Raw genomic sequence first — 16,223 nt, 5'->3', positions numbered from 1 at the left:
AAATTGTAGCGGATCAGAATAAGGTACGTGTTGATCAGGTTGTTGTTGTGGTTCCTGTTGTTGCTCCGGTTCAGGCTAGTATTGCATTTCTGGCTCAGGTTCTGGAGCAGGTCATCTAGATGATGATGATGAACCTCCAGTTTCAGTATTAGTAAATCTCTGCAAAACACATTAAACACAAAATTTGTGCATCCAAATATGCATTAGTGTTAGCAAAATAACAAATTAACATAATTACAATAACATGTTAAATCAAACTTAAACTTATACGCATTTTCACAATTTTAACAATTCTACACTTTTTCAAATAAGCATAAATGAAAATGTTTACAAAGTTCATAAGCATTTAACTCAAATAACATGTCAAAATAGTCATTACTAGCAATTAAACAAGTCTCAAATGGCAATTATATCAAATTAATCAAGTTTATGAATTTTGGACCTAAAAAGTCCACTTTAATTCTCAAAAATCATGTTTAGGATCAAAGTTTGGATAATTTAGCTACCTAAACATGTTACACTACTTAATTTAGCAATAATTCATGGCAAAAATCGACCATAACCTGTTTATATCAAAAAGCCCCAAATTGCTCAAGAACACAAACCCTAGATTCCTAAAAATTTTGAAGTTTTTGGCTTCAAATCATGTTAAATAGCATCAATATAGGTTATACATGCATAAAATACTAACAATTTAATACTAATTACACTAGAAATTAACAAAATTAAATTAGGTAAAATATAGTTCAAGAACACTAAAAATTAAATTTAAAGAGATTTAGGGGTGAAATTGTTACCCTTTTTGATAAACTCCTTATCAAATTCATGTTTAGAGCGGATTGTAGCGAGAAATTTGGTTGATTTTGGTGAAAAATTGATGATTTTAGGGTGATATGTGTGTATGTGTTCGTGTATTTGTGTATGTGTGGAGTGGAGACAGAAGTCGACTGACCTTTTGATCCTGGCCTGATTTTCAGCTCCATGCGATCGCATAGTCCTGAAGGCCAAATCCCATGCGATCGCATGGGTTCCCGAGTACAGTGCTTTTTTTTTTTTTTATGAAACCCTTATACTTAATAAAACATATAATTAAATTAAATTTTAAAAATTTGTTTCTTTTTAGAATGAGGGCGTTTCGGAACGATGTCCTAGTCCGTCCCTCTACAAAATTTTAAAATTTGTCAATTTTAAGCGCAGTTTTAAAAAGTAAAGGTTTTTGGGTTTTTTTTTAATGTTTTTGGCATACTTTAATTCAATAAGATTAAAAATAATGATAATAAAAGTTCTCGTCCCTCCTTTGGGTAAAGCAATTTCGGTTCAACGACCTAGTTTTCAACTTACGACGAATTTTAAAAATCATATTTTTGACTTAGTGAAATAAAGTAAATTTTTGTTTTTTAAATTCTCACCAAACTTAAATTTAAAATGCATAAAATTAAAAATTCATATTATTATTAAAAATTCACACTAAACTTAAATTATATTTTTGTTTTTATACATACAAACTTATAAAAAATATTAATTTTTCAAATATTTACAAATTTAAATATATTGATTTTAAAAAGTTTATAATATTAATTTAATTTTTAAATATTAATTTAAAAACAAAGTAAAAATAAAATTAAAAATCTTTTTGGTCTTTTATCCCACTTTAATCAATCAAATATTATCAAAAATATACGCCCCTCTTTTCGGTAAAGTAATTTCGGCTATATTACCTAGTTTTACTCCTGAAGAATTTCTGAAATATTTTGGGTTGATTGATTAAAGATATTTATACCTTAAGAATAAACGGTAAATTTCGCAGTGATGTAATAAATTTTTGTATGATATCAATAATTTCGTTCGCAAAACCTAATTTTATTGATTACCAATTTAATACTTTATAGCGAACGATTTAGCGTTTATTATCAAAAGGTTCAAAGCAATAAAAATAAAAAAACTGTACATACTTACCTGTGATATGGAATTCTCAGTGACCTGTTTTAGCCCACTCATAAGATAGTCGGACTAATTGATTTTCCATAGCTACATATGCGTAACCTCGAGCATTCAACGTTTTTTCTTCGAAACATATGAACGGTCCATCTCTGCATAAAGTAACGAATTCGGTATTGGAATATGTCTGATTCGTCGAGCATTTTCCTTCGTGTGACCATTTTCCGCATCTGTGACATCTTTCAAGGTGTCGTGCTCTTCTTTTCGCTGCGGATTTCGATTTTCCTTTACCAAAATGTAACTTATTATTTTCGTTCCTGGATTCTTTTCTTACTCCGTCCAATTTACCTCTGATTAATGATACCAATTCACTTGGAAGGGTGTCATTATTACGTTTAGTGATCAAAGCGTGTAGCATTAGACCATGGTTTAGTTCACAGGAAGTCTTCATCTCGTAAAACCTAAAAAAAAATAAAAATTCAGAATGGGGGGAGAAGACTAGTTCTTTAGGGTCTGCTAGGGAAAGACCATTCGGATTCCATTCTCGAGAACTACACGAAAACAGAACATCTAACTCTAACAGAAATACTTATTATCCTTTAAATACTTGATTCTCCCCACACTTATTAGCTGTGGTGTTGAAATTGTGATTAACTTCGTTGTCAACTTCCATCGGACTATCTATGTAATGTTTAACTCTGTGACCATTAACTTTAAATTCAATCCCATTTGAATTTATTAAGTCTATTGTTCCGTACGGGAAAACTCTTTTGACTATGAATGGTCCAAACCATCTTGATTTCAATTTTCCAGGAAATAGCTTGAATCGTGAATTGAAAAGAAGAACTCTGTCTCCTTCTTTAAATTCTTTTGAACTTCTGATTCTTTTATCATGCCATTTCTTCGTTCTTTCCTTATAGATTAACTAATTTCCGTATGCTTCATGTCTCAATTCTTCTAATTCGTTTAATTGACTTAACCGTAGACTTCCGGCTTCATGTGAATCAAGATTACATGTCTTCAAAGCCCAAAATGCTTTGTGTTCAATTTCTACTGGAAGATGACATGCTTTTCCGTAAACGAGTCTAAAAGGTGTGATTCCAATTGGAGTTTTGTAGGCTGTTCTAAAAGCCCAGAGTGCATCCTCCAATTTCATGGACCATTCCTTCGGATTTGATCCTACGGTTTTCTCTAGAATACGTTTTAATGCTCGGTTGGTATTTTTAACTTGTCCACTTGTTTGTGGATGATATGCGGTGGAGATTTTATGAGTTACTCCATATCTTTTAAGAAATTTCTCAAGTTGATTGTTACAAAAATGAGTACCCGATCACTTATTAAAGCTTTCGGTGTTCCAATCCTAGCAAAAAGACGTTTTAAAAAGTTGACTACAACTCGTGCATCGTTAGTTGGGAGAGCTGGTGCTTCCGCCCATTTAGATACATAATCAATGGCAACGAGAATGTAGAGATTATTATGAGATTTTGGAAATGGACCCATAAAGTCAATACCCCAAATGTCAAATACTTCACATACTTGAATGACATTTTGTGGCATTTCATCACGTTGAATTATTTTTTCGGCCCTTTGACAAGCATCACAGGATTTGCAAAGAAGGTGTGCGTCTTTGAAAATTGTAGGCCAATAGAATCCAGCATCGTAAACTTTTTTTGCTGTGAGCTGAGGCCCATAATGCCCTCCTGTTGGTCCTGTGTGACAATGGTTTAAGATTTGACTAGCTTCATCTCCGAATACACATCGGCGTATTATTCCATCGGGATAACTTTTAAACAAATGTGGATCTTCCCAGAAATAGTGTTTTATATCACTAAAGAATTTCTTTCGTTTTTGGTACGACAACCCTTTTTCAAGGAATCCACATACTAAGTAGTTTGCATAATCTGCAAACCATGGAATTTCATTATAATCTATCTTTAATAGATATTCATCAGGAAAGCTGTCTTGTATGGCCGATTCATTTAGAACTTCTAATTCAGGATTTTCAAGACGAGAAAGATGATCGGCGGCGAGATTTTATGCTCCCTTTTTGTTTCGGATTTCAATATCGAACTCTTGTAAGAGTAAGATCCAGCGGATTAATCGTGGTTTAGCATCTTGTTTTGAAAATACGTATCTAAGAGCAGAATGGTCGGTATAGACCACCGTTTTAGCTAGAACGAGATATGAACGAAATTTGTCAAAAGCAAAGACAATAGCAAGGAGTTCTTTTTCAGTAGTTTTGTAATTCATTTGTGCTCCTTGTAACATCTTACTAGCATAATAAATAGGTTGAAATCGTTTTTCAATCATTTGACCTAAAACGGCTCCCATTGCAAAATCACTTGCATCGCACATTAGTTCGAATGGTAGATTCCAATTTGGTGTTATCATGATTGGCGCATTAGTGAGTTTTTCTTTAAGAATATTAAAAGATTTGATGCATTCATCTGAAAAGATGAATGGAGCATCCTTTTCTAGGAGTTTATTCATAAGAGTGGCAATTTTAGAAAAATCTTTTATGAAATGTCTGTAAAACTGGCATGCCCTAGAAAACTCCTAACTCCTCTAACATTGGTGAGATGTGGAAGTTTAGAAATTACATCTTCTTTAGCTCTATCCACTTCAATTCCTTCCTTTGAAATTTTATTACCAAGAACGATGCCTTCTTTAACCATGAAATGGCATTTCTCCCAATTAAGTACTAGATTTGATTGTTCGCATCTAATAAGCATTCGTTCAAGATTAATTAGACATGTTTCAAAAGTATCACCGAAGACTTAAAAGTCATCCATGAAAACTTCCATGCATTCTTCTATCATGTCGTGAAAAATCGCCATCATGCACCTTTGAAAGGTTGCAGGGGCGTTGCAAAGTCTAAATGACATGCGTTTGTAAGCAAAAGTACCATAAGGGCATGTGAACGTGGTTTTCTCTTGATCCTCGGGTGCTATTGGAATTTGAAAATATCCGAAGAAACCGTCAAGAAAACAATAGTAACTGTTTCCGGCTAATCTTTCCAACATTTGATCAATGAAAGGTAAGGGAAAGTGATCTTTTCTGGTGGCGTCATTTAATTTTCTATAATCAATACAAACACGCCATCCTGTTACAGTCCTAGTAGGAATAAGCTCATTTTTCTCATTTGTGATGACAGTCATGCCACCCTTCTTAGGTACGCATTGAACTGGGCTTACCCATGGACTATCAGAAATTGGATAAATTAAACCTGCATCAAGCAGTTTAATAATTTCTTTCTTAACAACATCTTGCATATTTGGATTTAGTCTTCGTTGGCGTTGCACATACGTTTTATGACCTTCTTCCATAAGGATTTTATGTGTGCAATACGAAGGACTTATTCCTTTAATATCATGAATTTTCCATGCAATAGCTGGTTTATGAGCTTTTAGCACAGAAATGAGTTGAGATTTTTCATTTTCAGTAAGAGAAGACGATATTATTACAGGTAATTCAGATTCACCATGTAAATAAGCATATTCCAAATGGTTTGGAAGTGGCTTTAACTCTAATGTTGGTGGTTCTTCTATCGATGATTTGTATCGATATCTGTCTTCTTCTTTTAGCATTTGAATTTCTTCTGTTGTTGGTTCATATCCATTAGCCATAAGTGTAGCTAACATTTCAGTTTCATCAATTGGTTCAGTTCCTTCTCCTAAAGAACATTCTCCTATTCCTTGTAATTCTGGAAATTCTTCTAACAATTCTGCATGTGAATCTATAGTTTGAATATAATAACATGTATCATCTGCAGATTGCGGTTGTTGCATGGCTCTATTCACTGAAAAGGTAACACTATCGTCCTCTATACTTAGGGTCAGTTTCTTACCAAACACGTCTATTATTGCTTTAGCCGTGTTTAAGAATGGTCTTCCTAATATACGAGGTACTCGAGAATCTTCTTCCATGTCGAGAATAACAAAATCTACTGGAAATACTAAAGTACCAACTTTAACTAGCATGTTTTCCATTATCCCTCTAGGATATTTTACTGATCGATCGGCTAGTTGTATACTTATTCGTGTTGGTTTCAATTCTCCAAGGTCTAGTTTAGCGTATAGTGAATACGGCATTAGATTTATACTAGCACCTAAGTCTGCCAATGCTTCTATTGAACTAAGACTACCCAGAAAACAAGGAATTGTGAAACTTCCTGGATCTGATAATTTTTCTGGTATCTTATTCAACAGCACTGCAGAACAATTAGCATTCATTGTAACAGCCGAGAGTTCTTCCATTTTCTTTCTATTCGTGATTAGATCTTTCAAGAATTTAGCATATCTAGGCATTCCTGAAATTACATCAATGAAAGGAAGATTTACATTTATTTGTTTAAACATATCCAAGATTTTGATTGCTCGGCTTCAAGTCTCTCTTTTCTCATTTTACTCGGGTAAGGAAGTGGTGGTTGGTATGGTTTAACATAAGGTTTAGCCTTAACTGTGTTATCTTCATTAACCTTTTCAACTACCGATTCTTTTTCCTTATCTTGATCAGATTGTGGTTCTTGTGTAGTAGGAATAGCTTCATCAGAAATTACAGGTATTTCAGGTGGTTTAAGTGTAATACCACTTCTTGTGGTAATGGCTTTAGCTGTTTCATTCCGGGGGTTAGCATTTGTATCACTAGGTAAACTTCCCGATTTTTTTTCACCTATCAACCTTGCTAGGTTGCACACTTCTTGTTCCAGATTTTGAATAGAAGCTTGTTGATTTCTAAATGCTTGAGCATTTTGTTCATTGGTTTGTTTATGAGATGTAAAAAATTACGTTTGAGATTCAACTAGCTTTGTCATCATGTCTTCTAAATTTGGCTTTTTATCATCGGTTTGTGGTGGTTTATTTGAAAAAATAGGTCTTTGCTGGTTGTAAGTATTATTGGATACTTGTTGATTACTAGGACCTTGTTGGTTGTTGTATGGAACATTTCGGTTATAATTCTGATTTTGATTGTAGATCGGTCTTGGCGGTTGATAATTATTCTGATAATTATTTCCAGGCCTTTGGTTTATGTATGAAACATTCTCTCTTTGTTCCATTGTTAGTTCAATACTGAGACAATCTTTTGTCAAATGTGGTCCTCCACACTACTCACAACTAATTCGTATTGAGTGGATATCTTTAGTCATCTTTTCCATTCGTCTCTCGACAGAATCTATCTTTGCAGAAATGGAATCGAAATCATGGCTAGAATCGGCTCTAGCTGCTTTAGATGATCTAACGATATCTTTTTCTTGGTGCCACTCATGTGAGTGGGAAGCAGTGTTATCAATAATTTTGTAAGCATCAGTTGCGGTTTTCTTCATAATAGAACCACCAGCTGCTATATCGATGTCTTTTCTTGTAGTGATGTCGCATTCTTGGTAGAATATTTGTACTATTTGACAAGTGTCTAAACCATGTTGCGGACATCCTCTTAATAACTTTCCAAATCTTGTCCATGCTTCATATAGAGTTTCATTTGGCTTTTGTGTGAACGTAACAATTTCTCCTTGAAGTCTCACGGCTTTAGATGCCGGAAAGAATTGTTTAAGAAATTTTTCAACTAAAACGTCCCATGTATCAATCGCCCCCTCAGGTAATGATTCTAACCAATCTTTGGCTTCTCCCTTTAAAGTCCAGGGAAATAACATAAGATATATCTGTTCATCCTCCACTTCTCGAATTTTAAATAGAGTGCAGATCCTATTAAATGTACGAAGATGTTCATTTGGATCTTCCTTCGGCGCACCACTAAATTGGCATTGATTAGTTACCATGTGTAGGATTTGTCCTTTGATTTTAATAATATGGCGCATTAATGTCTGGTTGAGTAATTGCGTGACCTTGGCCAGTGCGTTTAGCTCGCATTCGGTCTTCCATACTTAGAGGTTCCAGATTTTCCATTATTGAATTTGTTGAATCTGAATCACTAGAGGATTCTGATTTAATGGTTGGTTCCTCAACAATCTCTGTTTGAATGATTGGTGGTTCCGGAGGAAATATTAATGGTTCAGGATCTCTAAATTGTCCCTGAATATTCTCTGGATTCTCAATTGTGAGGTCAGGTTCAAAAATGGATTATCGGAAATTTGAATTGGAGTACTTGGTTGACTAGATGACGATTCTAAAGAAAAATCAACGGCGACAATATTTGCTAGATGTCTTGATCGAGTTACAGGTGCTGAACGTACAAAAGGTGGTGAACGTTTTGCTCGGTGCATTCACTGAATATCCTATTAGTTTTTAAAAAGAAAGAAAAATTATATAAGTTATCCAATTAATAGACTTTTCTGCTTTTGCCCACGTCTCGAATAGTCAATAGATGTAGCAGGGAACCAGAACCCTTTAAATCGGAATCTCACAACTCAGCCACTAACAAATCCAACTATTACTACGAAGCAGAAAATTTGGATGTCTATCAATTTAACCGCTTAAAATAATTTTTCGTTGAAATTTAAAGAAATTTAGAGAAGAAATAGAAAATTCTATGTCCTAAAAACTAGAGTGTCGAAAAATAAGAAAGAAAAAAAAACGCGTCGAAAAACGTCGAAAAATAAAAGGTCGAAAAATAATAGGCGTTGAAAAATAGAAATAAGAAAGTAGCGCGTCGAAACTTAAAAAAGAACTAAAAACTAAGAATTAAAAGTTGCGTCTAAAAATATTAAAGCTTAAAAGAAGAACTATATCCCAAATGGCAATAACTTAAAAAGGTACTAAAATATATAAAACGGCGTCGCAAATTTCTAAAGCACCTAAATCTTAGTCTAAAGAAAAAGCACTTAAGGGATTTTATGGCAAAGCCTAAAAATCTAGAAATAAAAATAACTATGGCAAATACTATGTCTTAAAACTAAATACGAGCGAAAAATACAAATATTACGCTAAAACAAATAAAAAGATACAAAATATAAAAATAAACTTAAAGTTGTAAAAAGTACAATTTTTATAAAAATATTATTTTTATATTTTTATTTTATAAAACTATTAATTTATATATATTAATTAAACTAATTAAACTAAAAATACAAATTAATAATAAAAACTAAACTAATAATTAAAAACTAAACCCTAATTAGGGTTATAATAATAATAATAATTATAAATTAATTAAAACCCTAAACTGGTCGGCTGAGGTTTCAGACCAGTCAAATCACCTCATGCGATCGCATGAGGTGTTAGTTGATTTTCCATGCGATCGCATGGCTTGCGAATTCGGGCCAGACTTTGGGCTGCTACAGTGATCGGGCCGAGTGGTTTACTATTTTTTTTTCTGTTTTAGATTATATAAAGTAAATATATAACTTAAATACAAATTTAATTTTAAAAACGAAAATAAAAATACTTTTTAACTTTATATATATTTAACAACTCTTAAAAACAAATATATAGATTTTTTATATTTTCTTTTTATATTTTTGTATTTTTATTTAAAACATATATTTTTTTATATAAAGAACTTAATAATAAAAAAACTTTTTTTTATATAGCATTGTGCTTCCGGCGTTTAAGCAAGAAGTTCCCCGGCAGCGGCGCCAAAAATACTTGATGTGTGCGATGTGTACTAGGAAATAGTTTTATTTTTACAACGAAATACTATTAAATACGATACAATTTTACACAAGATATTTATTTATTTATAGAATGGATATACCTAAACCTTGCTACAACACTTATAGGCAGTGTACCTAATCGTACAGTAGTGTAGTTTTTAGTAAGTCCGGTTCGTTCCACAGGGATCTTTAAACAAGCTTAACACTATATTTTTAAAAACTATATTTGTAAAAATACAAAAATATATAAGTAATATTATTATTATAAAAAGGCAGTTTTTACCGTTTAATGACCGGTTTGTCGATTTTAAAACTTTAGTCGCAGTTAAAACCTAATGTAAAAAATTAAATATATAAAAGACTTAATTTAAAGCGTAAAGTAAATAACGATAATGAAATTACGATAAATAAAAGTGCGATAAAATAAAATTGTGATAATTAAAGAATACGATAATTAAAAATGCAATTAAATAAAATGACAATAAATAAAAGTGCGATAATTAAAAGTGCAATTAAATATGAAATATATAAATTATGCTTATTTAAACTTCCGTAATCATGATGTTTGACGTGTTGATTTTAGTTTTATTACCATGGGTTAATTGTCCTTTGTCCTGGATTATTCGATATGTCCATACGGATTTGTCCATAATAGTCCATCAGTCATAATCATAAAGTGCGAAATTCTTCGTCAAATTATTCTTATTCCCGAAGTCAAATATTCCAACTAATTGGGGATTCGAATTGTAACAAGGTCTTAATACGTTGTTTAATGAATGCACCAAGTTATCGACTGCGTGTAGACCAAGGTTTTACTACTTTGTTAACAATTACACCAATTACCCTTGAATGTAATCCACCCCTGTTTCAACAAGTCTATTAACTATTAATCCAGTTCCGTGTCCGGTAAAATGAATAATTATTGGTATTTATAGATATCCCTCCCACTGTACCCAGTCAAGCGTATGTGGTTATATATAAATACGTCAAATTATAAGTCTATATATTAAATTAACTAGGTATCGTGTAGTTAATATAAAACCCATTAATAGCCCATAGTCTAATTTCCACAAGTGTCGTTCTTTTATCCAAACCCCAATTATGGTACAAAGCCCAATTACCCAATTTTAATATTTAGCCCAACATCACGATTACTTCGGCATTAAATAAGCATAGTAATAACTTAGCTACGAGACATTAATTTAAAAATAACATTAACCATAACTTACAGTGATTGAAAATAGCGTAGCGTTACATGGACAGAATTTCGACTTACACCCTTACAACATTCGCTAACATACCCTTATTATTAGAATTTAAAATTAAAATTAAAATTAAAATATAATATATATATATATATATATATATATATATATATATATATATATATATATATATATATATATATATATATATATATATATATATATATATATATATTTACGTATGAAGGAAGAAGAGAAAAAGATGGATATATGATCAACCAAAACTGCGAATTTATAGGCATGTGGGCTGGATTTCAGGGCCATGCGATCGCATGGAAAATAAGCCTACAGGCCATGCGATCGCATGGAGGTAGGTATCAGCTCACACTCCTTTGTTTTCTTGTTTGCCGATGTTTATAATATATAATATAATATATATATTAATTTTAAGAATTAATTATATATTATATTATATTCATGTGCATAGTTGACTTGTAATTTTTAGTCCGTTGCGTCGAGCGTTGAGAGTTGACTTTGGTCCCGGTTCCGGATTTTCGAACGTCCTTGCGTACAATTTAATATCTTGTATTTTGCGTTTCGCGTCTTGTACTCTTGTAATTTCGAGATGTTTCTCATCAATAATTTGAACCATTTTGATTGTACTTTGTACTTTTGAGCTTTTTGGTCGTTTGCGTCTTCAATTCGTCGAATCTGTCTTTTGTCTTCACCTTTTATTATTTAAACGAATATCACTTGTAAATAGAACAATTGCAACTAAAAGTTTGTCTTTCTTGAGGGATAATGCTATGAAATATATGTTTGTTTTTAGCATTATCATAAATCTTATTAGTAATCTGAAGGCGCAAAAGCTAATAAGAAAAGGTTGCTATGCCGTTCTAGCACACGTTGATAAAATCAATTCCAAAGAAAAGAACATCAATGATGTTCCCATCGCAAAAGAATTTTCTGATGTATTTCCAAAAGAATTACTGGGACTACCTCCACACCGATCCGTTGAATTTCAAATAGATCTTGTACCAGGAGCTGCACCAATAGCTCGTGCTCCTTACAGACTCGCACCCAGCGAAATGAAGGAATTACAAAGCCAATTACAAGAACTTTTAGAGCGTGGTTTCATTCGACCAAGCACATCACCTTAGGGAGCTCATGTCCTGTTTGTCAAGAAGAAGGATGGTACATTCAGGTTGCGTATCGATTATCGAGAGCTGAACAAACTTACCATCAAGAACCGTTATCTACTACCAAGAATCAACGACTTATTTGATCAACTGCAAGGTTCGTCTGTTTATTCAAAGATTGATTTACGTTCCGGGTATCATCAAATACGGGTGAAGGAGGATGATATTCCAAAGACTGCATTTAGAATGCGTTACAATCATTACGAGTTTATGGTTATGCCGTTTGGTTTGACTAACGCATCAGCCATGTTCATGGACCTCCTGAACCGAGTGTATAGACCATATCTTGACAAGTTTGTCATTGTGTTCATTGATGACATACTTATTTACTTAAAGAATGAACAAGAGCACGGAGAACATTTGAGAAAAGTGCTAGAATTGTTGAGGAAGGAAAAATTGTACGCTAAGTTTTTAAAGTGTGCATTTTGGTTGAAAGAAGTTCAATTTATCGGTCACGTAGTGAACAAAGAAGGTATTCAGGTTGATCCGGTAAAGATTGAAACCGTTGAAAAGTGGGAAACCCCGAAACTCCGAAGCATATACGCCAATTTTTAGGATTGGCTGGTTACTATAGAAGATTCATCCAAGATTTTTCCAAAATAGCAAAACCCTTAACTGCATTAACGCATAAAGGGAAGAAATTTGAATGGAAGGATGAACAAGAGAAAGCGTTTCAATTATTGAAGAAAAAGTTAACTACGACACCTATATTGTCATTGCCTGAAGGGAATGATGATTTTATGATATATTGTGACGCCTCAAAGGAAGGTCTCGGTTGTGTATTAATGCAACGAAAGAAGGTAATTGCTTATGCGTCCAGACAATTGAAGATTCATGAGCAGAATTATACGACGCATGATTTGGAATTAGGCGCGGTTGTTTTTGCATTAAAGACTTGGAGGCACTACTTATATGGGGTCAAAAGTATTATATATACCGACCACAAAAGTCTTCAACACATATTTAATCAGAAACAACTGAATATGAGGCAGCGTAGGTGGATTGAGATGTTGAATGATTACGACTTTGAGATTCGTTACCACCCGGGGAAGGCAAATGTGGTAGCCGACGCCTTGAGCAGGAAGGACAGAGAACCCATTCGAGTAAAATCTATGAATATAATTATTCATACTAACCTTACTACTCGAATAAAGGAGGCGCAACAAGGAGTTTTGAAAGAAGGGAATTTGAAGAATGAAATACCCAAAGGATTGGAGAAACATCTTAATATTCGGGAAGACGGAACCCGATACATGGCTGAAAGAATTTGGGTACCAATGTTTGGAGAGGTAGGGAAATGGTACTTAGGGAAGCACATAAAATCAGATATTCAATACATCCCGGAGCGGGAAAGATGTACCAAGATCTCAAGAAACACTTTTGGTGGTCGTGCATGAAAGCCAATATTGCTACATACGTAGGAGAATGTTTGACTTATTTTAAAGTCAAAGCCGAACATCAGAAACCATCAGGCCTACTTCAATAACCTAAAATCCCAGAATGGAAATGGGAAAATATTACCATGGATTTCATTACTAAATTGCCAAGGACTACAAGTGGTTATGATACAATTTGGGTAAAAGTCGATCGTCTTATCAAGTCAGAACACTTCCTGCCAATGAGAGAAGATGATAAAATGAAGAAGTTAGCACCACTATACTTGAAGGAAGTCGTCTCCAGACATGGAATACCAATCTCTATTATTTCTGATAGGGATGGCAGATTTGTTTCAAGATTTTGGCAGACGTTATAACAAGCATTGGGGACTCGTCTGGACATGAGTACTGCCTATCATCCAAAAACTGATGGGCAAAGTGAAAGGACGATATAGACACTTGAATACATGCTACGAGCATGTGTTATTGATTTTGGAAATGGTTGGGATCGACATCTACCGTTAGCAGAATTTTCCTACAATAACAGTTACCACTTGAGTATTGAGGCGGCACCGTTCGAGGCACTTTATGGTAGAAAGTGCAGGTCTCCAATTTTTTGAAGCGAGGTGGGGGATAAACAAATTACGAGTCCAGAGATTATCCACGAAACTACCGAGAAAATCATTCAAATTCAACAACGGTTGAAAGTTGCTCAGAATCGACAAAAGAGCTACTTGGACATTAGAAGAAAAATTTAGAATTTGAGGTTGGCAACATGGTCATGCTTAAAGTATCACCTTGGAAAGGCGTTGTTCATTTTGAAAAACGGGGGAAACTAAACCCGAGACACATTGGCCCATTCAAGATTATTTATTGTGTTGGACCAGTAGCTTATCGACTTGAATTACCTCAACAATTAGCCGGCGTACATAATACCTTTCACGTCTCGAATCTGGGGAAATTCTTAGCTAAAGAAGATCTCACTATTCCTTTAGATGAAATTAAGATCAATGAAAAACTACAATTCGTTGAAGAACCCGTCGAGGTAATGGATCGTGAGGTTAAAGGACTTAAACAAAACAAGATACCAATCGTTAAAGTTCGATGAAATGCTTGTAGAGGACCCGAGTTCACCTGGGAGCGTGAAGATCAGATGAAACAGAAATACCCGCACTTATTTCCAGATGATGCGTCAACACCTCCATCTACTTAAAATTTCGGGACGAAATTTATTTAATGGGTAGGTACTGTAGTGACCCGAACTTTTTCATGATTATATATTATATGAGATTCATATTTACATGATTAAATGTTTCCAACATGTTAAGCAATCAAACTTGTTAAGACTTGATAAATTGAAACGGATTGTTATGCAAATTATTGACCACCCAGTTTGACCGATGATTCACGAACGTTATAACTTGTAAATAATATGATTAAATATATATGGATATATATATATATATATATATATATATATATATATATATATATATATATATTGACGACCCGGAAATTTTCGACTAATTTTAAACCAAACTCTCGATACGATTTAATATATTTGACACGATAAGCAAAGTCTATTAGGTTGAGTCTCAAAAATTTTGAACTGTTTCATATATTCATTTGACTTTCGACCATTTTCGACGATTCACGAACAATTAATTGTAAATAGATATGTGTATGTGTATATATATATATATATATATATATATATATATATATATATATATATATATATATATATATATATATATATATATATATAATTGGAAATATAATTTTAAATATTATAAGATTTCATTAATTATGTAAAATAAAATGCTATATGATATTATTATTAAAATGAATCAATATATATACCAGTAAGTATATTATATATATATTTAAATGGTTTCAAATTTATTCAGTAAACTACAGTAACGCTCAATTGTCATTCGATCGATATTAAATGAGTTAGAAATGAACTTATATGATTTTAAAATGAATGGGGATCTGAAAATGAGTTATATAAATTATAGGTTTATTAAAAGTATATTTAGGATCTAATTATTAAAACTTTTATATTTTACCCAGGATCGAGCGCGGACAGTTGATTTAATTTTTATTTAATAATTTTAAGCAATTAATGTCCGTTTTATGATTAGAATAAATAATGATACTTAATATAAAAATTTAGGATTTTTCCGAGTACTTTTTATCCGCCACTTGTTAAACAACGAGCACGATATATTATCCATATTAAACTGTCGGCAGAAATAATCAATTAAATGATTGTTCTTGCACGTTTCTTAACTAGTGTTTCATTTAATTATTATTTTATTATAATATATAAATATATAATGAAGGTATCCGTGACATTACAATCCATTTAGATTACTATTACTATAATTGGTTACCTATATCTATCACACTGTATATGATTTAATTGGAAATTACTGTTAGGTCATTGTGTCCTTTTGATTTCATTCCATCAAACGAATCTTAATTATATATATATATATATATATATATATATATATATATATATATATATATATATATATATATATATATATATATATATATACATATATACATATACATATCTTAGGCATATAAATGGCATACTCATTCTTCCTTCTAAAACAAAACCATACAACTCGATCACCTACATCCGGCAATCACCGTAGAACACCCACGACTCGGTCACCTTGAATCGCCATCACCACCATCGGCCCTCATCATCTTCACCTTCGAATCACCTCAAACATCCAACTTGATCACCGAACACCTCACGACACCATCACCTAGTACATCATAACCACCAATGTTTGCTGCATACTACCATAACTTGTTTCTGTTGTATTCCGAGTACAAACCCACAACATCATCACCACAAGCTACCATGGAACACCCATTTATTGTTGATGAATGTTTCATGTCCAAGAACCATCAACCACCGAGACCATTATCA

General features: G+C 32.9%; 1 non-coding gene across 1 annotated transcript; it reads left to right on the top strand.

Annotated features, from left to right (window-relative positions):
• The first annotated feature begins 7,349 nt into the window (after window positions 1-7,349).
• LOC139874092 (small nucleolar RNA R71) lies at window positions 7,350-7,456 on the top strand. The gene has a single exon (XR_011767797.1). It is a non-coding gene; the product is annotated as a small nucleolar RNA R71 (small nucleolar RNA).
• Window positions 7,457-16,223: the final 8,767 nt, after the last annotated feature.

The sequence above is a fragment of the Rutidosis leptorrhynchoides genome, chromosome 10, assembly GCF_046630445.1.
Source record: "Rutidosis leptorrhynchoides isolate AG116_Rl617_1_P2 chromosome 10, CSIRO_AGI_Rlap_v1, whole genome shotgun sequence".
Taxonomy (NCBI): Eukaryota; Viridiplantae; Streptophyta; class Magnoliopsida; order Asterales; family Asteraceae; genus Rutidosis; species Rutidosis leptorrhynchoides.
The sequence above is the reverse complement of the archived record's forward strand: the minus strand, read 5'-3'. Positions and strand labels throughout refer to the sequence as shown.